This window comes from Ascaphus truei, chromosome 3 (assembly GCF_040206685.1).
Source record: "Ascaphus truei isolate aAscTru1 chromosome 3, aAscTru1.hap1, whole genome shotgun sequence".
NCBI classification, from domain to species: Eukaryota; Metazoa; Chordata; class Amphibia; order Anura; family Ascaphidae; genus Ascaphus; species Ascaphus truei.
Window position 1 is genome coordinate 258,814,850 of NC_134485.1, and position 22,722 is coordinate 258,837,571.

The window sequence follows — 22,722 nt, forward strand, 5'->3', positions numbered from 1 at the left end:
GTCTTAGCCCAGCCATATACAACCTGGTATCTTGGGCAGAAGCTGCTCGCACAATACTCTCCGCTCCGCACTCACTGATGACGTCACCGGTGTGATGTCATAAAACCGACGATCGTTTTGCACGCCTGCGCTTTGTCAAGGTAGAAAAGAGTCACCCATTCCCTGTTCTTTTTAACAATTTGTACTTGTCTTTGCATAACTGTTTAATAAATTATTTTTACTGTATATCACTAAATGGTATATGGGTTTTTTACCCAGGGATTGAATATTTCCCAACCATTTAATAGTATAGGTGAGTGCAAATAGGAATTCTTTTGGGTTGTTCCTTTTAACCCTTCCCTGCCTTTACTTAACATACATGCCTGCAAATTTGGCAGCCTAACATTTATTTTTGCAGGATAAACAGAATTTGTTTTTTGCACCTGTTAAACATGAAATGTTTGGCATTATTTGATTTGTCTCATTGCAACGGTTACAAATATACAGTATGTCAGGCCAATGATATCTTATATTTAAAATAGCGCTCAGTCTCAGTTGTGACCTATCTGTCACCTCTCTCTTTGATATTTCAAGAATGTAAGGTTTCCTTTGTAACTGACAGTCCATAATCTGGGACACATCTGCAGACTTCCAAACTATACATAGTTCACTTGTAGTAGCTATCAGTGATACTGTAACCACCAGGATAAGTCATATTTTAATCACATCTCTGACAACACAGATTTTGATTGGAGATAACCTCAGTCCTTTACAACCCAGGCCTAGTTTGAAAGGCCATAATGTAATGGAAAAGAATGGGATAGCACACTCACAGCCAGTGCTCAAGGGCTGCTTGCACAGAATATAGAATCCTTATTGAGAATCAAAGGTATATGACCAATCAGATAAAAAATGGCACATCATAAATAGTCGGTCTATAAGCAAAGCAGACCAGTATGCAGGCTAGAGAGAGGGGTAATAACTGGGGTATAAACTGGAGCCGCCAACCGCCCCAATAAAGAGCAACCCAGCTCACTCCAAAGTTACCCCCAAGCCCACTACTCCCACAGTACCTGCTGTCACGCTGAGTCCAGTGTGCTCAACTGCTCCAAATAAACACAACCTTTATTAATAATAAATGATTTAATCAACTAAAATGATCAAAACATGATATATAGATAGATCTAATAATAATGTCTCGCCCCTCCAACCAAAAAGGGCTCACCTCGACACTGTATAATTCAACGTTTCTTAACGTCTCCCAATAAAAGCTCAAATATATGTCTATGGGAGTCTGACCTTGACTGTACACTAGAATCCAACTGTACACTAGAATGTGAGGATATATTTGAGTCAGTTTCTAAATTCTCAATTTGTCCAACTGTTAAATAAAAAACATTTAAAGTGTTATTTTATAGGAATCTAACCGATGTTAAGCTTGCTATCATGTTCCCTGGTGTTTCTCCTTTATGCCCAAAGGGTTGCGTTCAACAAGGAACTATGTTACACATATGGTGGACCTGTCCTAAAGTTGCCCAACTATGATTTAAAGTACAGAAGATGGCTCAGAGTGTTGAATCAATTGTTCCCATTGGATCTGTGGTCTTGTTTACTTCACAAACCAATTGGATGGAATGGAAACTCCAACACCATCACACATATAAAAAACTACATTTGCTTTAGCCTTACAATGAAAAACTGAACCTGCTTCTTGTCTGACTCTTGTGCTACATTTCAGAGAGTCCGGTATTTCTGGTTAACACAGAGCCCTGCCCCTCATTCCTTTTGAGGTAGGTTGATAGCAAAGCTGAAGTGCCAGGTGCATGGAACTATTTCCCACTAGTAATAAGATAGATGTACTTCAAACTTAATAACTTGTTATGCAGGTGTGTTATTTTCTATATGGTGTAACACTGGCCTGCTAAAAGAACACTGATTAAATAAAATCCTAAGTACTACTTGAAACATGGGTCATGTGTCTCCTTCATCCCCTGTAAATTCAGATAAGGCTTATCATATACCAATGATCCCATTACGCCCTGTACCTTTAACCGTAGGAAGGTAAAAGGTGCAAAACTGGCTTGCCAACTGCACAATCCTGGTAGCACTTCCCACTGAAACTAAGACTGATTGTGATGGTGTACACAGATAATTGGAATGAGAGGTACACTTTCAGCAAATACCACTTTATTTGTCAAGTAACATTTGCGGTTAGAGTGCCTATTTTCATATACTATGATAGTTTGCATTCTGTTGTTTATGCTGACAGTCAATGGCAAGGATTGCAATAGTATCCTTAGAGGTTTATAAATGTGCATTGGTTAGTGATGTGTTTTCATAAATATTCATATTTGCAAGCCACTTCTTTTTCCATTATTTTTATGCTAATAGAAAATACTCCAGTATTTCCGATGCTACCTAATTAACAAATAACTGAATTGAATGTTAATATAAATCACACAGTCTCAAAGTATATTTGTCAGCTGTAAAAGGGTTAATATTTCTACTAGCAAAAAAAACATATCAATAGGTAATTAATAAACACATTGACCCAATGTTTCCAGTAGAACTCCACACCATAGGCACTAGAACTCATTCATTTCTGCTGTCACTGTGTAAATAAATCCTTTCGAATGATCCTTTTTTAGAAGCTGAAGAGACTGATAAAAAATCTAATAGCACAATCTGTCACACAGAAAACTCTAAATCAAGATTATAGTTGGTACTTATTTCCCTTTGTCATTTAATGTATTTGCCTAGCTACAGTATGAAAGGGGAATAACAAGGAGTAATCCAAGCCGTTTTTTATATTCTTATTTTTTAACATAGATTTTGAAGAAGGGGGTCTCTGGAGCTGAACCCCATTAATATCAGTTCCCAGGGACCCCCTGCTTCCAGTGATACCTCAAGGGTGTGCCAGCATCTCCTGCAAGGTTAAAGCTCTCACATCATGTGGGCCAATAGGAAGCAGCACCAGGTGATGTTGTGGCTTCCTATTGGCCTGCTGGGCGCAGGAGTTTTGAAGAGTGGCCATTATGTGAACCTTGGTAGCCGAGCCAGAGCAGCTATCGGCATCCCCTAAAGAGGTAAGTATCTCCGGAAGCAGGGGTTCCACGGAGCTAAAATTAGTCGGGTTCAGTGCCGAGACCCCCTGCTACAATCATATGTAAAAAAAAAAAGAAAAATATTGAGAGAAAAAAACGACCAGCTTGGACTGCCTCTAAATCACATTCTCTGGTTGCTTCACAACAATGGGCATACATTCTTGTCTTTGTACAACAATGGAATCAGGCAAATGATTAAATGACATCAAACTATGTTTAAGTCAATTCTTTATGTTCTATTTTAACCCTTTGATTGCCCCATAACGTGGCTATCACATCTTGAATTCTGGGGCACCAGCAGCCCCATGACATAGTAGCTATGTCTTGGGTTTTTTGCTCCTTTGCTAGGGGAGATCACTGTGTGCAATCTGAATTTAATAGGACTCCTCCTGGTGCATTCACATCATCGGTGACACCACGATCATGTGATCACTCCTGACTATCGACGTGTCAGAGGAGATGTTGCAGCATCAGCGTGCTACATTCAAGCACTCAAAAAGGCTGAAACAGCAGTCAGTGCTGATCGCTATTATCTTTTGCATTTAATTTTTTTTATTCAAGTGATCTCTTTCCAAAACTGTATTTATTTGTTAAATCTGATGATCAGTTTAGTGTAAAGTTTACGTTAGATACTAGAGATGAAGAAAATCAATCATGATATTTAACTAAATCAAAATAGCAGAACCTGCTCAGATAGCAAGATATGACGTGAAACTCATTAGTGAGGGTGTGGGAGTGGGAGGGAATTGCTGCATTAACTCCTTCAGGCGTACTGGAGACCCTTATGATGTAGGCTATACGGTATTAGTTTTTGCTCATTTTTCTAGGGGGGCGTTGGCACAATGACCTCCCTTTTTCTTTGAATCACCAGAAAGAAAAATGTAGTGCATGAGCACTCAGGAGAGGCAGATCACGTGATTGCTAGTGATGGAGGGGCAATGGCCAAGGAGGTGGCAGGAACCTCAGGCACTGAAGGAGTTAACGGCAACTGAGAAAAAATGGAACAATTATTATTGGTTCAATATAAAATGATTTGAAGTATGAAACTGCCAAAACAACACTAAAAACTCTGTAGGAGGGATAATTACCATCTGCAGGGCTTTCACCGAGACACTAATATTAGAATATATTCACTACTTAAGTGTATATGCATGTATGTATATTTATACTTCTATAGCACCGACAATGAAAGCAGTGCTTTACAAAAAAAGACACTAGAATACAGGGAATTATAATGCAATAAGGGATACGGACATTAAAAACACATTATAGGAATACAAATCCCTTTCCCAGACAGCTTAGAACTTAAGTGGTATGTTGGAAGACATACACAGACAACAGGGGAAAGAGCAATTGCAGTGGATGGCAGTGCCGGTCCAGGAGTATTGGTAAGGGCATTTGTGGGTATGGGGAGAAGTAAAACGCAGGTTGTTGAAAAGCTTTATTCAGAAGCTGTGATTTTAGATTTGACCAGAAAATAGAGAGAAGGCAGAGCTGACTTGAATTGAAATAAAGCTGGACTCGGTGCTGGGGGAAAGCACTGTCCTCTTACCTGCTCCGGCATCTCCTCTTCTCAGCGACGTTGCGGGGTTATATGACATAGAGGCGTGACGTTGTCATGGCAACCTGATGTCGCAGAGATGAGACGAGGCCGGAGGAGAAGTTAGATGGAAGGAAAGAGGCAGTTGCAGAGGCTTTGAAAGTATAATAGGGAGAAGAACTTTGTAGGTGATGTCAGGTTTGATGGGAAGACAGAGAGGTGTGTCAGGAGGAGGGGAGCAGAAGCAGTTCAGAGGTACAGTTAAATGATTTTAGCTGCTGCATCCTGGATAGATTGCAAGGGAGAAAGTAGAAAGACATGGAGACCTATTAGTAGTACAGTAGATTACTTTTAGCAGCAGTGACAGAAAAAAAGTGTAACACCTAAAGTAAGAAACAGGCTATGGTGATTGGATAGTTGGTGCCATGTATTATAATGAACAAAGGAGCTATTGGACAAAGTTTGGGAGAGATGGAAATAAAGGCCTCTGCTGATGATGTTTATCAAGCGTAAGTAAGAGACTCGACAAAAATATCCAGGCATTTGCAAATTTTTAAGACCACCTTAATATTGTGTTACTGTGTTTTATTAGCAGCACATAAAGGGCCACATTTATTAAGCCTTTCTATGCCATAAAACACCTTCCTGCAACAAAGATGGCTTTTTCGTATTTATTTTTTTGCAATCAGAAAATGGCTGCAATGTATAGGCCCCTCATCACCTTACAGTACTTTGCCCTCCTCCCAACATTATAGACTGATTAAGCAAAGTTAGATATTGTCAACCACACACCTACAGTACATATGAACTTTAAAAAGACTATAAACAACCCTAAAACAATTCAGAAGATTTAAAAAGCTAGACTATGCTAAACCGTGGATCCAAGTAGATCATTTGTTTCAGATAGACATGAGATTACTCAGTGTTTTATGGTCTAGCCATTCTATCAACAAAACTTGATAAATTAGTTATCCTTAACATAAACAGACAATATAATTATTTATTAAAGCTTCATATATGAGTGCTATTTACAGTAGCTACTTGTTGTCCCTAGATTAACTACTATAGAAAAGGTTATGCTATAAATTTACATATTACGCTAGATTGTTAACCCTATTATGGAAAACACTTTAGATATGTCTGAATACCTTCAAATAAAACACTCAGTAATACACTTCATTTTTTGTCATTTTAGATCAATTCACCAATCACAGAAATTGCATAGTGATGTACTGTATTGTGTTACAGCGTGATATATTTACAAGTAAAGAAAAACAGTGAGTAATGTGCCTTCCATCACATAATGTAGTTTGTTCTATGTTTTGTGCTAACATTTGGGTTATCTGTATTCAGATCATTTTTATACTGTATATAATTGACTGGAATCAGTAGCAAGCCTTTCTTAAGGAAAATACTAGTAAAAGCACTTTCTGAACAACTTTCCTATGGGGTGGAAGAATAATGGGTAACCCTGTTGGCCTTTTCTTCTGTGTAGTAAAATAAATAAAAGAGGGAGGAGTAGGGAAAAAATGTAATTGCCAATGCATGCATGCGCAGAGGATACACCGAGTTGTGGCGGCCATGTTACTACACCCCGCGCATGCACAGTGCATTAAAGGAGCGGCGCCATTACTCCAAGGGCTCTACAAAGGACTACAGCCTCCAACAGCCTTAGGGACTGCAGGTCACATGGGAACGAATGGCCAATAGGGTCCCTAGAATGCCGGCAGAAGCAAGTGTCGGTAGAAGCTGAGGAGAACGCCAGTCGGAAGCAGGACAGCAAGGGGATATATAAGGTCCAGGGAGAAGTGCTCCACTGGACTAGGCCAGAATATCCCTTTAGGTCTCAGCTAGACCCCTCACTATTAGCTTGTGTGCTGTAGGGAAGGCTCCAAGACAGGGACGCTCCCCTTAGCACATTAACGTTAGCCAGCACAACTGTGATGGACCCACTCGGTGTGCGCGGCCTGCATCTGGGACCAGACCAGGCCATCAACCCAGAGACAATTCTAAGGTGGAACCCTCCAACTGGATACCACCCCACGCGGAGGCGGGTCTTAGGTGTTCAGACTGATCGGTTGTGTGTTAGTACCCAGCGGCACCCAGGGGCTGGAGCACCTGGTAAGGTATAAATATAAGTGCACCAACAATTCATGTGGGCAGCGCTGTCACACACTTGGGATACAATTGGCTATTGTGCCCTGAACACTGGGACACTGGTTCCCCTGCACCCAAGTACTGTGGTAATACTGTGTGGGTATACCAATATATGTATTTTAAGGTGTTGTGGCATATTTTATGTGTGTTCTAAGTCTGTGCCTAGTAAATACCGTTATACTATACTCGGGTGTGTGTTACTGGGTACATTGTCCTGTGACAGGGTTATCCAGTATAGCTAGGATCCCTCATAGGTGGCGGCGCTGTCACTAGACGGATCAGGTACACCCCAGGCTCCTAGCGGCGGAGGTTCACGCCTCCTGTGAGCCACAGGTAAAGCACCATACACTCAGTAGCCGCCACATCTCCCATAGGGTAAGGGAAACAGCGCTACATGTAGAACATTCATATATTAACCCCTTAGTAGTATAAGTATCCAGCAAATCATGACGTAGGGCATTAATGCTGCAGTTCAAACAATATCGTACATGTGTTTTTTTTTAAATAAATCAGTTCTGTACGATGAGAAAATACTTGTACTGTAGCATTAAAAAAAAATAAAAAAATAAACAATTTTAAAAGACGTTTTTAATGTATTCTAATGTAACAAGCATTTTGATTCCTATAGCAAGCATTTACAAAGTCACATCCCCTTCCCCTTCGGAAACACTATCACCTTTTTGAGCCCTGCCCTCCAATTGAATATAGTGCCTGCCTGGTCACATGATCTTCCTCACAGAACTTTGGCTGTCCATGATGCAGAAGAGGACACAGGATGCATTTAGTGAACCCTGAGCCGAATCTTTAGCGATTGATTAAAGGAGAACAGATCGCTCAGTAACTTAGGTAATTACTTGTCAGTATGTAGATTGTATTGATGGACATATTGAATGAAAAAAATATATATTTTGAAAAAAAAAAATGACAGCTTGAGCTGCAGCTTTAAAGGTGTAATACGTACACATATGAATGTTCTGTATGAACAGTATAATTTGGATTTATTTTATACATTATATCAGGGGAGTGCAAACTTTTGCTGCTGGGCCCCCTGTCTTGATTGCCCCAGTTCTCGCGCCCCCCCCCCCTCCACCTTGCATCCGCGTCAAATGACCCGTGTGACATCACGTCACATGGCCCCGCTGTGTCATTTGATGCTGTGTTGCCATGGTGATGCATCACACAGCCGGCTGATGCAAGGTAAGTGGAGTGTTGCAGGGACCTATCGCGATCCCCTGGCATCTAATTTAAATGCCTTGGGGGAAGAGTGTGGGGCCTCTGCAACCGCTCGCGCCCCCCCAGACAAATCTCCAGCCCCCCAGTTTGCGCACCGTTGCATTATATTAACCTCTGATGTCCGAAGGATAACAATGTAATTGTTCGCCTCGGGCATTAAATGGGTTAGATAATTTTCTCCGTTTTGGAAGAAACCCCTTTTGCATAAACCCTCCACAATTGCTGAATTACAGTAGTGCTGATTAACGTGGATTTCTATGAGTTATTGCTTATTTGTATTGCTAGCACTGTTTAATGCCAAATTTTAATGCAGCTGTATTGACGTTTAAGTAATCTAGCCCTATGAGCAAAACAATACAATTTTACTTTTTAGAGCAATGAAACGGTGTCTTTACACATTTCCATTTTTATTTGTAGCCCAGTTGTGTCATATGTACGTTTCTTACATCTGGTGCAAATTCTTAGAAAATAGAAAGTTTGACACTCCCCAAATTGCAAGCTTACACACATGGGCCAAAAATTGCAGCCAAGAGCTTGATATAATAATGTATTAAGGTACACGGCGTAAAAGACAATATTTACATCAATTTTACTTTACATTGTCCTCCTGCACAACTCTGTTGAGTTGTATCATTAAACAAGATTGATGTGACATACACAGCAAATTTGTGGCAAAATAGATGCAATTGTGTCATTTTCATCTTCCATCTCTGTGTATCAATGTATTAAGGTCTTTGCTTCAAGTTTTGGCTTGTGTGTAAACTTGCAATTTGGGAAGTGTCAATGGTATGAATTACATGACACATAGATTATAATGAAATGTATCAAACTCTGTCCCAGTGACTTGCGTGTCACTTTTATCCTGTATTTGCATAAGAAAATCTGCCAGGTCTGAGGGGGGATATATATGTTTGGCAAACAATTTGTGTCACATGTAGGAAAACCTGTTTTACATATGACACAAATAGAAAATGGTGCAATGTGTCAAAACACACTTCTATTCGCACATTCTTTATGTTGATAAACCTCCCCCTATAGTGTACATAGGCCTTTACACTAAAAGACTGCTTTGCAGCTTATGGCAACATTTGCATGATGGGCTACTGTACTTTGCAGTGACCTCGCATCGGAATTGACTGACAACAACAGCCCCTGAACACTCCCTCAGAGCAAGGGCACCATGTTTAATCATGCAGCCATAGACTTTGTCAACAAGTGTGATAATATAAGTCTAAATAATACCAAATAAATATTATATTTAAAATATAAGCAGATACAAAATGTTGGTATTTGTAAATATATGTAGCAATTAGGATTGTTTAGGAACAATCATCAAAAAAACCCCATGATTTATGGATATATGTTCTCATTCCTCTCGTATATGTGTAGGTTTATATAATGTATATTAAAGGTAAATACTTTTATTATATATATATATATATATATATATATATATATATATATATATTTAGAAGTAAATATTTTATCATACTGTATTTACACATGTGTTATATATACATATATGTAGACCAAAATGTTTAACCCTTTATCTGGCAGCACATACGGAGGTAAGTATCTTGCGTGCCCTGAGCTGAAATTCCCACCTAGGTGGAGGGGATGTAAACGGATTCTAAACATTTCAACAAATACAATTTACCTTGACAAAACCGTAATGAAGAATGATAGCTCAGATATAAATATTGTAGGATAAGTGAATCACCAGTTTACAAGATAAAATAATTTAAATGCAATACACAAAAAGGAATGTTGTGGTAGACAAACTGAATATTTACAACCCATGCACAAAAACAAAGCATATAATACAGTAAATGTTATTATTTTTAAACTCACATTAAATGTTGCAGTAGTTTTTCTCAATTGAGCAAATTCATTCTGAGAATACATCTGAAATCTATATAAAAGTTCATATCCGTTTATTTGCAATTTAATACAATAAAATTACCTTGACTTCAAAAATAGGATTGTGTGCTCAGCACGTTAATAAATCTATTTTGTTCGTTCAATTAAAATAAATGGTGCAGAATCTAGAATCAGTGGAAAAGTTACATTTCACATATCCAAGATTATGTTCCTTTAAACTCCCATTTTCAAAGTGTTCTTGGATTCGTGTTTATCTACATATATAATGCATGCCAGAATTTTGCTGAAAATATCTAGAAATTGAAGGCATCACCAAATCGAGAAAAAGACTGGATTGATGATGCAGGAAAAACACATGCAGTTTTGATTGCTATTTTATCTAAAGCATGCAAAGCCGTTAAACTATAAAAACATGTTGTGAGGATTACAGTATGAAAATAAATATGCACAGCTGTGATAACTCTAATAAATAGAAATTGCATTCCCTACCAGAAATTGTGTCCTGACAAATTTCACTCCCACATATTCCGGTGTACAACTGAATCAATGTCACACTTACTCCCCTCACTCTCTGTGATGTGGTTCATTCATTGGTTTGGAATTGCTATAGCAACTGAGGCAGCATGGTGATATGTTATCCAAGCAATGCTGTTCCTTACATCCCAGTGTGTGGAGAACAGATGTCTGTTTTTTTCACACTGCATCATAGTAAGTGTTTTTTTTATGTGAATATCTTTAATTTGATGCCAATATATTATATTGGCAATCTAACACGCATTGTGTATCTTAATTAAAATAAAAATAAAAAAAAGTATTATGTCTATGCAAGCAATGTAATACCTAGAGTCTTATGTTTATGTTCATACATATTAAAGAAAATTGAATATTGATTAAAATATAGTATATGCAAGTGAAAACTACTTTTACGCACTGAACAGATATATGAAAATTGCACTGCTAGCTTACATTCATCAAGTAAAGCTGCTAAACTGACATGCATCTCTAAAGCAAAATTATCGGGGAATTTGAATCTGTTTTGCATCACTTGTGTCAGGCTTGTATTATACTAAGAGCATGCGCACACATGCGCATGGCAGACAGCGTTGGCGTGGCAGCTGTGTGGAATGGCGTGGCAGCTGTGTGGAATGACAAAGAAATTAGTATTTTCCAGCGGCTGCCGTGCCACGACACTGTGAGCCAATCACAGTGAAGCCTACCCTTGTGACGTCATGGCCACGCCTCCTAGTCGCGCGCATCATCAGTTTATCTATTGTGATGTCTGTCATAGCGTAGAATATTTTGTCCAGATTTAAGGCAGGAAATGTAGTATTTTTCTAAATAATATACTAACAGGCCCAACATCCCTTTAATTCAAAACAAAATCATACAAGAAACTCTTACTCCTCTTAGGAGACTAACTAAACATTCAGCTTCAACCCTTACTACCTGGATGAACAGCTAAGCTGGTTGCCACCCCAAACAGGTACTATTATAGCTGAACATATAGTGTCTGAACACAGCAATAAAGTGTTTAGCTTATCTGTTACTCCAGGGTTTGGAGCAGACGTCCCTGCTTCAGCACGGCCTCCTTTCCTAGGGGAGCTCAGCCCCACGAGAGCTCAGAGAAGCTCTCTTCTGTAAGTCCAATGTTAAGGACAGGACATCCCCGCTTTAGCACGGTCTCTCATCCTTCCTTCTTCCTGGAATTATCAACCCAGGCAGTCCCAGCAGGCTCCACGGCCACCGTCCAGCGAGAGGGGACTGTGTCAGCTTCACATGGCTGGGGAGAACTCTTCTATGTCCCCCTTCTCTGGGAACAGCAGTCAGTCTCTCTTTATATATAGTCACTTCCTGACTTTTAAAACTCCATGAGCAATCAGGAGTTTAGCCTGCTCAATTAGCCAGCTGCTGCTGGCTTCTCTAGGAGATTAACTCTCTGTGTGTTGGAAAGTCCCATAGCTTCCCTATTCCAGCACCTAGACGACAGTGAGGGTATCACACTATACACACAAAACGTGTGCGCCGCATGCACGCGCAATGTCATGCGCGCAAGCGCTTGCTATAATACATGGTCTAGGTTCACTAAAGGTTTATATAGCTGTGTTAAAAAATGGTGTTATTAAGAAATAGAAGTGATTTTTTTTTAGAATTACCACTGTATTCACTATGAATTATTTATTCATAAATGGGTGTCGATTTTCAACATATTTGCATACATGAAAATTGTATTAATTCAGCATTAAACAGTCCTAGTGATACCAATAAGCGGTATGTCATAGAAATTAGTGTTAATTAGCCATTGATTTGCAATTGTGAAATGGTGGGAGATGTCACTTTTTTTTGCCATAGTTACATAGTTACATAGTAGATGACGTTGAAAAAAGACATACGCCCATCAAGTTCAACCTACTGTTTGCTAAATTTAGACAAGAAATACTTTATCCTATATCTATACTTACTTATTGATCCAGAGGAAGGCAAACAAAAAACCCCATTAAGGGGAAAAATACATTCCTTCCTGACTCCAAGAATTGGCAATCGGATTAATCCCTGGATCAACATCCTTCCCATGTATACTTATTTGGTATATCCCTGTATACCTTTCCTTTCTAAAAAGATGTCCAACTTTTTTTTTGAACAAATCTATTGTATCTGCCATCACAGTCTCCATGGGTAATTAATTCCACATTATAACTGCCCTTACTGTAAAGAACCCTTTTCTTTGTTGCTGGTGAAATCTCCTTTCCTCCAAACTTAAGGGATGGCCCTGAGTCCTTTGTACTGCCCGTGGGATGAATAGTTCTTTTGAAAGCTCCTTGTATTGTCCCTGAATATATTTGTATATAGTTCTCATATCCCCTCTTAGACGCCTCTTTTCTAATGTAAATAAATCTAATTTAGCTAGCCTCTCCTCATAAGTTAGATTGTCCATCCCTTTTATTAATTTGGTGGCTCTTCCTGCACTCTCTCTATTTCCATAATGTATTTTCTAAGGAGTGGTGCCCAAAATTGTACTCCATATTCAAGGTGTGGTCTTACTAATGCTTTGTAATGGGGCATAATTATGTTTACTTCCCTTCCATCCATTGCCCGTTTAATGCAAGATAAGATCTTATTTGCCTTCAGCTACTGCATGACTTTGGACACTATTGCTAAGCCTGCTGTCTACAAGCACTCCTAAATCCTTCTCCATCAAGGATTCTCCCAATGTATCCCCATTTAATTTGTAAGTCGCCTGTTTATTCTTGCATCCCAAATGCATAACCTTACATTTATTTGTATTAAACCTCATCTGCCATTTACCTGCCCACATTTCCAGTCTCTCCATGTCCTTCTGAATAGAAATTACATCCTTCTCTGATTCTACTACCTTACACAATTTTGTATCATCAGCAAAGATGGAGACTTTGCTCTCGATGCCAACCTCAAGGTCATTAATAAACAAGTTAAAAAGCAGGGATCCCAGTACCGATCCCTGAGGTACTCCACTCACGACTTTAGCCCAACCTGAAAAAGTTCTGTTTATGACAACCCTCTGTTGTCTATCCTTCAACCAGTTTTCAATCCAGGTGCATATATTATTACTGAGTCCAATTTCCTTTATTTTGTACACCAACCTCGTGTGAAACCGTATCAAAAGCCTTTGCAAAATCTAAGTAGACCACATCAACTGCATTACCCTGGTCTAAATTCCTACTTACCTCCTCAAAGAAACAAATAAGGTTAGTTTGGCATGATCTATCCTTCAGAAATCCATGCTGACTATTACTAATAATTTTGTTTTCCATTAGGTATTCCTGAATATTATCCTGTATTAAACTTTCAAGTAGTTTCCCCACTATTGAAGTCAGGCTTACAGGTCTGTAATTCCCTGGTTGTGATCTAGCTCCCTTTTTAAATATAGGCACCACATCTGCTTTACGCCAATCTTGTGGTACTGAGCCTGTGGAAATGGAGTCCTTGAATATGAAATATAATGGTTTGGCTATTACTGAACTTAACTCCTTAAGAACTCTTGGATGTCTGCCATCGGGCCCAGGTGCCTTGTTTACTTTAATTTTCCAGCCGCTTATGAACTTCTTCTTCAGTTCTTCAGCACGTAAGCGCGCGCATGTCGCATCGTGTTCTGTTTGAGCGAGACCTAAAGCAGCAAACCCATCTAAATTCATTTTGGTCTTGTAAATTGCAGCATTGGAACCTGGGTGTCTTCTAGAACCACTTCATCAACGCGGGACAAGAGACAGTGACCCAAGCAAAAATGTGAAGAGTTGTGTGATTGTGTGTGTGTGATTGAGTGGTTTTGTGTGGGGCGGAGAATTGAGTGGGAGGTGGAAGAATTTAGTGGAGTGGGGGGGTAATTGAATGGGGTGGAGGGGGAGAGAGTGTGATAGAGGAAAGAGGAGGTGAGTGTGAGCAGAAAGAAGGTGAATGTGAGGAGGGGGAGAGTTCTGTATAATAAATGATGTATTCATTTGATTTTTTTTTTTTTTCGGTCCCTTGACAATGACACTGATAAATTGTGTCTCCAACTCCCAGTCAGGTTGGCCACCCCTGCTCTACATACCTACTAACATTTCAAAAGGCTAAAAAAAAAAAAAAAAAAAAAAGAGAGACACAACCATCACACTTGCAAGACCACAAACTCCCATAATCATTGTAAAAAGTGGACTTCCTTTTTCTCAGCTACAGTAGCTCAGGTGTCAAATAATGGGTACACTGTATGAGGCTTTGGCAACTCATATATTGGAAGTTTATTGTTTCATTTTCAACCAGACACAATAGCTCTCGCCAATTATATATGTTACCAAAAGAAGGACAAGGGGGTCCTTTAACATTTTTATTTTTTTGATTTCTTGGCTATAATTTAAGGTCTCAAACCAAAATGGACTTATCGTGGAGAACGTCCATAAACAATGTTTGAGATCCGGATTTGCCAAATCACACTTGTAGCATTAAATAGCATTTATTAATTGAGATTAAATACTTAGTCCAAAATACTGTTCACATCCTGTAGAAGATTTTGAATTGGGGTTCTCTCCATGTTTCCACTAAAATTACCTTATAAACTTTATTTGGCCTTTCAACAAGCAGTCCAGTAGACCTTCATAGTTTTTATTGCTTAATAAAATCGACATATTAGTGACAGAATAACTATCCCTTTGACATGCCGGAAATAATGTATCAAGTTTATTAGTTTTGAATAAAGAAATGCTACAAACTTTTAAACGTTTGCAATAATTAATGGCTTTAAGGTTGCAAAAAATAATGGGACTTGGGTAGGCAGAATTTCTGACTAATTTCTTCAACTAATCTGAATCTGTTGCAGTACCTTCCTCTTTAATTAAATGACCAATGTTTTTAATGACCAATATATTTTAATCTAAGATAGAATAAAAAAAATATCTAATGGATAACATCTACAGTACTGGTGTTTTGGTAGGGGGGGAAAAGCTGCTACCATAAGTGAAGAATTCATTTGTATCTAAACTTCAGTAGGTATTCCTGCTTGAAGTAAGGAACAAGTAGCAGAACAGCATTTAATTCCTGTCAGATTCCTAATAATTTCATAATTCCTGAGGAACATTGTGTTGCAAAAATAAGTGCATGCGAATTTCCCCACAAAAGTAGGCTTGACCGCATTTATAACATTCATGTTGCTTCCGTCGTGATTGACAGCTACAGATGTAGCATGTGCTATTGTACCGGTTGGCAGCGCGCCAGCAAGTTAATAGTGTGTTGGCCCCCGCCTCTTTTTTACATGCGGCTAATTGTTTCACAATGGAGTCTGCTCCCGCTAGCGCATTTTGTTGTCCCACAATGCGCCAGTGGGAGCAATAACGGCTGCTACATCTGTACACACTGAGGTGCAGTTTGGGACCTTATTAAGTGTGTTGCCCACAAGTTCAGGACACAACACTGCTTGGATCAGTCAAACAGTTTTGTTAGCCATAGTCTGATGAGTAGGCAATAAGTTTAATTAGGAGTCTTCAGAACAATTATTTTCTTGCAGCAGGTGTACTTGTACAATGTAAAAATGAATCACTGCTTTAAACACATACTGTATAACACCGAGAAAATCCTCACTTTGATCATAGGTTTTCACACTGGGTCTATAGCAAATCTGTACGAAGGTACTGTATAACATATGTTTATTGATTCACATAAAGTATAAGTATAACATGCTCATTCCTGCATCTACTATACACAAAGTATGACAATTTTTTGAGAATGGTGATATAAGTAACACGATACACTCTGATAGAATTTGTTAGCACATCATACACACTTCAGTAATATCGCTCATTGATGTAGTTTGCTTTCCAAAAAATAATTCAACATTTCCCAGTAAATTTTCAACAAGCATATAGCCTACATTTAGAATGTTTGCAAATTTTACTCTACAATCCATTTTCAGCAAATGAGCACAGGCTATGTCTATATGTGACATTCTTATCCTCAAGCAGCCCTTGTCCTTAGCAACAACAATATTTGCCTTCCCTAAGCTTTCTCACAGAATAATTTTAGAAACCAGTATCACCACTTTTAGGTATAGGTTCATTTAAATCCCGTTTGACCTACAACATATTGTACGGAAGGTATCATTCACTGACAATATAAGGCCATATAGAAAACAAAAAACTTGACACGGTATAAAAACCAAAATCACTTCCACAACAACCCACAATCACGTCCATAATTACAGGCATGACAGGTTTACAATATAAAGTTTAAATCGCAGAAACAATGAGAGCATAAATGATCAATTGCCCTTAGATTAATTAGCAGCTATGTTTTTTCACTTACCTACTTGAAGAGGGATCTATTGATAAATAAGCACGCTTGGCTCTCAGCTCCAATTATCTCCCCAGTTTATTCCGTTCAAGATCTTCAAAGCAGAGTGATTCTTAAGGTCCTCCAATACATGATGGAAGTATGAGAGAGAAATATACACGAAGACAAAGATGAAGCTCTAATTGCAGCTGCTTTGTGGAAATCCAACAGCAGCTTTCACTATCACCAGCATCCAGGACAGACCCCTCACATCAGAAGCCGATTTGGCTCACACACTGTCCTTTTTGTTGTTGTTCATCAGTCTTCCTCTACCTCTTTTGTTTAAATATGTGTGGGAGCTATGCGTCTCAATCCTTCCAACTTACTCAATATTTATTTCAAGGCTTACGGAAGGAAGGGGGGAAAAAAAAGAAGGAAGGAAGAAAGGAAAGAAAGATCATCTTATGTTAGGCTGTTTTCTAATCACCATGAGAAAGAGCTCCCGTTGATTTCTGGCTGTCACACAAGAGCAAACAAAAGAGGGAACAGTGGGAATGTAGCAATTGTGACCATGTATCTAAGCTGGAGAGAATCTCGGTTTCTTAAAGATACAGCTCTCACACCTGCACTTGTCTCTTCAGTATCACATAATACGTACCAATAAGTATGTATAATTTGTCTGCTAAAAAAAATATATAAAAAGACCAAATTGTGTTTATCTTAATAGCATAATAATTTGGAAATATAGATGTAGCCCTCTTTCTTACGCTCTAGAGTGACTACGGGTACTGCATACACACGGGACAGGGGGTGCCCAATGCTACATCCCATTGACAAAACATATATGATGAAAAGTATAAAGTAAAATACTTCAATAATAATAATATTAAATACTTGGTTATTTAGTTAACCCTTTGGCCAAAGCGTCATAAGCCTGCATACCAATGCCAAGGTAAAACCAAATGAATGCAAGTTCTACACTACACTGTGAACCCTTCCTTTTACCTCTGTAAGAGGGGATTCTATTTTGATCTGGTTTGAAACTGATTGGCCGGCGAAGCCGGCCAATTCAGTTGAACAGCAATTCTACTTGTTACCAAGTAGAACAAAGATAAACCAGTCAAACAAAAATGAAATGAACCCAACAAGTGCACTGATGAAGTGCACTTAAAACAGAAGGGTTAAATCTGAAGAACCCTGATTGGTGGATACCGAGCAAAGCACCCCGCCTAACGCCCACTGGGAGGCAAACTCTGAAACCGTCCCACTAGACTCGGTGTACGAGTACTCTGCCCGAATACGGGAGTGCACCAGCGCCCGGAACATGACCACGATGTTTGTCGGGACCCCCCCCTCCAAACACTGCTTCCTGGTTTTACAAATGGCTACCTTAGCCAATGCCAGGAGCAGGTTGACCAGGAGATCCCTAGGCTTATTGTCCCGGGACACTGGGCACCCAAAAATAAAAAGATGAGGTGAGAAGTGCAACCAGAACAGCAGGAGCAAGCTCCTCAAGAAGGAAAAGAGGGGTTGCAGTCTGGCACAACTCGAATAAATGTGATATACGGACTCCCGCTCGCCACAGAAGGGACAGGTGGCGGGGGAGTCCGTGAAGTGTGCCAAATACTCTCCTGTGCTCAGTGCTCCGTGGAGGACTCTCCAACTCAAATCCCCGGTGGGACGGGGAACCAAAGATGAATAGAGTTCCCTCCACCGGGGTCTCTCATCCTCGTTCGCTGGGAATACCCGCCTCCAGATGGTGTCTGGGCGGGTGACAAGGGCGAGGTAATGCACTATATGGAGCACCAGAGAATACAGGACTTTCCTCGGCATGCCGCGGAAACATGCCGGGGACATTTCCCCCAACTTGCTGAGGTTGGGGGAGAGAAGAGCCCGAGGGGGTTGCCGTGACCTTGGTTCTATGCAAAGATTCGGAGAGCCGAAGTTGATAGGATGACAAGGCTTTCCGGTCTGCAATACCCCCTCAATGAAGGTGCGGGAGTCGGTGTGTATGGCATCTTTAATCTCCTGGATCAAACGACGAGGGACGCGGGCAGAACGCAGATCCATACGGGGCGCGAGCACCTCTGCCCCTACCCAATCTCGCCGCTCATAGTCCAGGAGATCCCCGACTCTGGTCACCTGTGCCAGGATTAGCCGGCGGCAAATAGAGGGTGAATCCAACATCCGAGCCCCCACTGCCGGATTATACAGCAGGGGCTCGGCGAGGAAATCAATCCCCACCGCCTGTTTCTTCCTGGTCGCGGAGACCAGTTTCCAGGCCTTCAGTAAGTCCCGGTAGTATGCCGGCAGCTCTGAGAGGTTTCTACCTAAACCCTCGGGCCTGATGAAAAAGAGTTGCCGGTCATACCTCATATTGCGCAGCTGGCGAAAGAAAAAGGTTGCCAGCTGGCACCACTGCGGAGACGGATCTGCGAATAGGTATCTCTGCAGGTATTGGAGGCGGAAAGTGTGTAACTGGGAGCGGACACACACCACTCCCTGTCCACCCTCCTCCAAAGGGAGACACGCAACTCCCACAGAGACCCAATGCTTCCCCATCCAGAGAAAATCCATCAACTTCCTCTGGATCTTGTTGATAAATTCGGGGGTCGGACCCATGGCTATCAGCCGGTGCCAAAACTGACTGGCCACTAGCTGATTAATCACCAGGGTTCTTCCCCTAAGGGAAAGCATTCTCGACAGATACACCCATGACCCCAGACGAGCAATGACCCGTTCTTCAAGATCACTGAAGTTTTCTGGGGCAGGGTCCTCTGCAGCAGACAGGTAGACTCCCAGATACTTGAGAGTATCGCTCCCCCACGAGATATTACGAAACGTGGGGGGCAAAGAGTCCACCTTTAAGGGACCCACCAAGATGCCGGAGCACTTGGACCAGTTGATCCGAGCAGAAGAGGCCGCGGTGTAGACCTCTTGACACTCCTGTGCCCGCTCTAGATCATCTAGGTCCTGGGCCACGAGGAGCACATCATCGGCATAAGCCGACAGGACTACCCACATGTCGGGCTCCCGCAGCACCAGCCCGGTAAGCCTCTTCCTCAGTAGGCAGAGGAAGGGCTCAATGGCCAGCGCGTACAGTTGCCCAGACAGGGGGAATCCCTGACGCACTCCCCGACCAAACACAAAAGGTGCCGTCAGGGACCAGTTAATCTTCACCAGACACTCTGCAGAAGCGTACAGCATCTGGAGAAAGCCCACAAATTGTGGGCCGAAGCCAAACGCCCGCAGGGTCTGCATAAGGTAACGGTGATCCACTCTGTCAAACGCCTTCTCCTGATCTAGGGACAGGAAGGCGAGTGATAGACCAGTCCTCTGTGCGTAATGCATCAGGTCCCGGACCAGAAAAATGTTGTCATGAATGCTCCGGCCCGGGACAGTATAGGACTGGTCAGGGTGAATCACCTCTGCCAGTACGGACTTGAGCCTCAGCGAAAGCGCGTTGGCTACGATCTTATAGTCCGTGCTGAGCAGTGAGACCGGTCACCAATTAGAGATCTGACGGAGATCCCCCTTCTTCGGCAGCAAAGACAGTATTGCCCGCCGACACGAAAGTGGCATCTCACCGATCTCCAGGGCTTCGGCTAGGACCTCGGTGAAATCAGGTCCCAGCATCTCCCAGAAAAACCGGAAGAACTCCACAGTCAGCCCGTCTAGCCCCGGCGCTTTTCCGCGGGACATGAGACTGAGGGCTTCAGAGAGCTCGGCCAGAGTCAAAGGTAACTCAAGCCGCTCCCTTCCATCCTCACCGACCGTGGGAAGCCCCTCCCATAAGACCCTGCATTTATCTGGCTGGATGGACTCCGGAGAGAAAAGATCTACATAGAATCTCCGGGTTCTGTCCCGGATGCTCTCCGGGTCAGTCAGAGGGGTACCGTCCTCTGCCAACAGGCATGTGATATGTCTACGGTTTCCCCTCTTTTTCTCCAGCGTGTAGAAGAGGCGCGACCCGCGATCCATCTCTCGAAGGAAGTTGATGCGGGATCGCACATACGCCCCCCGAGCTCTCCGATCTTCCAATTCCCGGAGAGCGCACTTCCTCTCCATGTACATACTCTGCAGGTATTGGTCTCCCGCCACAGACAGCCGCTTCTCGAGATCGAGCACCTCCTCCCTGAGGGCCTCGATCTCAGCATCGCGCCGCCCGCTGGCACCTCTGGTGTACTCCTGACATACGAGGCGCAGATGAACCTTGCCCACGTCCCACCACTGCTCTAACGTGGCAAAGTCTGACCTGCAACCTCTCCAGGCCATCCAAAAGTCTCTGACCGACGTCGCAAACCCCTTGTCCTCCAACAACGAATTGTTGAAATGCCAATAAGCGGCTGAAGGTGCTGCAGGTAGCAGCATCAGCGTCACGGACGCACAATTGTGGTCCGAAAACGGCGCCAGCCTAATGGCACTGGACTGGGCTCGCGACAGGCTGTGGCTGGAAATATACAGTCTGTCGATCCGGGACCAGGACATCCGTTCACCCCTAAACACCCTAACATGGGTGAACTCAGTGGATGCCTCAGGATGTTGTTCTCGCCAGACGTCTACCAAGGAGTAGCGGGTGATGACCTCCCGCAAGGCCGACGCAGAACACGGGTGTGGCTCCTGACCATTCCGGTCCTTCCGAGCCTCGAGGGTACAGTTAAAATCACCCCCGAGCACCACGTATTCGTCCGCGTCGACTGTCTCCAGGTATTCAGACATTCTGACGAAGAACTGCCTTCTCAGGGGTCCGGTGGCAGGAGCATACACGTTCAGGAAATTAAACGTGTAGTCCTCGTGTCGGACCCTGATATGCAACAGGCGACCTGGAACAACAGCTTTGGCAAGCAGCAGCTCTGGTTGAAAGGACTCAGAGAACAGGGTCACCACCCCACTAGATGTTGAAGTGAGATGGCTGAAGAAGACACTGCCTCGCCACTCCAAATGCCAGCTGGCTTCAGCCTCTGGAGTGGTATGGGTTTCCTGCAGGAAACTCACAGAATACTTCCCCTTCTGCAAGAAGGAGAGTACCTGGAACCTGCGAAACCCATCCTTACAGCCGTTAACATTTAGCGTACCGATGCTTAACGCCATTGGTAATCAGGAGTTTTTTGGTTCCCCACAGGTGCTCAGGGTACTATACCCTGAGAAGCCTTTACGTGGTCTCACATCACTTTTTCAAACTTCAGGACCCGAATATGGATAGCCCCAGAGATTTTGGCCTTGTGGTTGGCCCTGATGTAAACTCCGAGAGAGTGGAGAATGACCAATGGCATCTTTCCACTTCTCAAGGGCCAACTTCACCTTAAAGTTTTTATGCTTGCAGAGGGTATCCTCTAGGAAAGCATCTAGCTCCTTGGCAGGGATAACAGGGGTCAAAGAGTCCACCGACTCCACGGTGCCAGAAGACTCCTCACTGAGCCCCAACTCCCTAAGCTCCTCTTGACTGAAAGGCTCAAGACCCTCACCCTCCCCTGCGGGGGTCTCTCTCAGTCCTAAAGTGGGTTCCCCCTTCGGTGTTTCCACGAGGGGGTCCACTAAAACCTCCACTTCCAACACCGGGGTAGGATGTTCAGGGGTATTTGGTGGCGGCATGGCAGAGGCAGCGGTTTCTGGAGTGACCTTTTGAACAAAAAAGGTACCCATTACCCTCCTGGTCTCCTCTATCGCCGTGTAAGTAAACGGAATGTTAGGGGCATCCGCCTCAATCACGGGAGGGCACTCTTCTGTAGGCACCCCAAGGAGAGAGTCTAGCCTGGCAGTCATCTTTGACAAAGACCAAAACTCCCCACTAAGAGGGCTCACGTCAGATAGCCTCCAGTTGAAATCCGAAGTGCTCACTAAAGCATCCCTACCTACACCTGCCTCCCCCTCTCCATCCTCAACCATGGGGGTCAGCCCTAGCCCATCCCCTACTTCTGGTGACGCAAAACCTGACTCCGCCTCAGGTGCGACACTCGAAGGCGGTACAACCGGAGGGGGATCTTGGCTGGCTCCAAAGATAGGTGCATTCGGCAAGGCAAATTCACCGAAGCACAATTCTCCTGGGGATGCTCTCCA

At 42.4% G+C, this 22,722-nt stretch overlaps 1 protein-coding gene across 3 annotated transcripts in view; it reads right to left on the reverse strand.

The window, feature by feature from the left end:
• Positions 1–22,722, reverse strand: part of MYO16 (myosin XVI) — a 539,667-nt gene that overhangs the window by 476,813 nt on the left and 40,132 nt on the right. Inside the window, exon 2 of one of the 3 annotated variants that reach the window (XM_075590716.1) lies at positions 16,699–17,069. The gene's annotated coding sequence lies outside the window, so the exon portion shown is untranslated. Of the gene's footprint in view, positions 1–10,383; positions 10,476–16,698; positions 17,359–22,722 lie in introns of those variants that run through there. The other 2 variants (XM_075590715.1, XM_075590717.1) reach the window with 2 other exon arrangements.